The sequence below is a fragment of the Panthera pardus genome, unplaced genomic scaffold, assembly GCF_024362965.1.
Source record: "Panthera pardus isolate Hobbes unplaced genomic scaffold, ASM2436296v1 HiC_scaffold_27, whole genome shotgun sequence".
NCBI lineage: Eukaryota > Metazoa > Chordata > Mammalia > Carnivora > Felidae > Panthera > Panthera pardus.
Genome location: NW_026526843.1, coordinates 113371322 through 113373537, shown reverse-complemented (window position 1 = coordinate 113373537; position 2216 = coordinate 113371322). Strand labels below are relative to the sequence as shown.

At 45.8% G+C, this 2216-nt stretch overlaps 1 pseudogene; it reads right to left on the bottom strand.

Annotated features, from left to right (window-relative positions):
* Positions 1-224: 224 nt before the first annotated feature.
* Positions 225-1855, bottom strand: LOC109248358 (beta-hexosaminidase subunit beta-like; annotated as a pseudogene).
* Positions 1856-2216: the final 361 nt, after the last annotated feature.

Below are 2216 nucleotides of genomic sequence, written 5' to 3'. Positions count from 1 at the left end.
TCATTTTCTCTGCTTCTCTAGGGAATGTATTTATAACTGCCTATTTTTCTTCGAGCACTTTTTTGGCTGTACTCCACATGTTTTTTTTTTCAATCATTAAATAGATACATTTTATTCAAAACCAGTATACCAAAGCTTAATTTCCATGATTTCAAAATCAAGTTGATTGTAGTGCAGATCGCTGTGGGCTTTGTCCCCTCCTATTTTCTGCTTTGGACCCATTTTTATATTTTGTACTTGTGGTTACAATGCCCGGGAAAAAAAGTTTCTGCAGATAGTCTTGTCTGACCACTCTGGACTGGTGAACTGTTAGTCTGGTGTAGGCATCTTCTCTTTTTTTAAAATGTTTTTTATTTTGAGAGAGAGAGAAAGAGGGTATGCAAGAGAGTGGGGGAGGGGCAGAAAGAGAGGGAGAGAGAAAATCCCAAGCAGGCTTCGCGCTCGCTGTCAGTACAAAGCCTCCCTCAGGGCTCGATCTCACGAACCGTGAGGTCATGACCTGAGCCGAAATCAAGAGCCGGAGGCTTAACCGACTGAGCCACCCAGGCGCCACCTTCTTCTCTTTGACGTCCTCGTGACTCCAGAGTCTGTCACCCATGGCACTTGCCCACGGCCACAATCTTGGAATGAAGTAAGTTGCATCCACAAATTCTCCCCATAGACAAGCTTCTCTGCCAATGACAAGTTTTTTTCTGTTCTTGGGAACCATCAAAATCAAGAGGGTCCACATTATAGCGATGTCTACAATCTTGTCCATAACTAATCAAATCTAAGCACCAAGGAGGAGAAAAGATCACGGGGAAACCAGCTGCTGTGTTTTCACCCTGTTCCTCACGATACGTTTTATCTTTCCATACTTGAACGGTTGTGCCTGACCAAAGCTTCACACGATCATCAAAAACCTCTTGCCAGGCTATGGGTCCCTTGTTTATGGTTGACACAAAACCCAAAAGCTCTTGAATGCAGAAAGATTCGAGTCTTCTAAAGTCTTCGCCAAAGCCTTTCTGCTTCATGAAATAATTCGATTTTTGGATTGGATTCTCAACATTGAAATTCCACTTCGTCACCTCCCAAGTGAATGAAGTGATCTGGAAACACCGTACTAACTTCTTTGAAAAATTTTAGACAGGGAGCTCTAAACTGAATTCAGAATAGAGTTTATAGCTCTAAAGATCCCAGACTGCTTAGGTGTCCCCAAGAACGTGTATGTCCAGGGCTATAAAGCTCTGGTATGACTCGAATCCCTCACAACCAGGCATACTCGATCGCCATGGAGACATCATTTGGTGTATAAACACGAGACAAAGAATGTCTTCTTTGGTGCCTAACTCAGGGAAAGCAGCATCGGATAAGGGAAAGGCTGGTCATCAACCATGTGCCAGTGCAGAACATTAAACTCATTAAAGGCTATGGCAGCCTTGTAGTACTCCCCAACTCTGATGGCCTTGAGGAAAACCACTGGTCCTTTCACAAGCAAAACACAAGAGTCATCCGAAGAGCCATTGGGGAAAACATCACACTCCGAGTCAAGGACAAGTGAGACTAGAAGTTGCTGTAACTCGACCGCAGTATTAAGTTTAGCAGGGCCGCGACACCACTTGTACAAGCCAAAAATATCGTCATGGTATCATCGAAACACTTCAACTTTTTGTTTTCATTCCAGTTAACACAGTGTTATATTGGTTTCAGGTGTACGATATAGTGATTCAACACTTCCTTACGTCACCTGGTGCTCATCAGGACAAGGGCATTCCTCAATCCCTTCTTGCAGGAGGGAGCGGGGCCGGGCGGCAGTGGACGAGGGGCTGTGGCTGATGAAGTTCCAGGGGGAGAGGTGCAGCAGCTGTGGACACATCTGTGCCAAGGGTGGCATAGGCCACAGAGCCTTGCCCGTGGGCGGAGACGGGGTGGGGGCCAGTGCCACCAGCAGCGCTGGTTTTTTGTAGGACTCTCATGACCTTGATGAACCTTATAATTAAGAAGTAATTCAGGTTAGGGGCGCCTGGGTGGCTCAGTCGGTTAAGCGTCCGACTTCAGCTCAGATCATTGTCTCACGGTCCGTGGGTTCAAGCCCCATGTCGGGCTCTGTGCTGACAGCTCGGAGCCTGGAGCCCGCTTTGGACATGGATCTGTTGTCAATATGATCTCTCTTTCTCTTACTACTGTTGGCTTTCACTTTTACAAATATTAATATTTCTGCCCTTGTTTATCTCTTT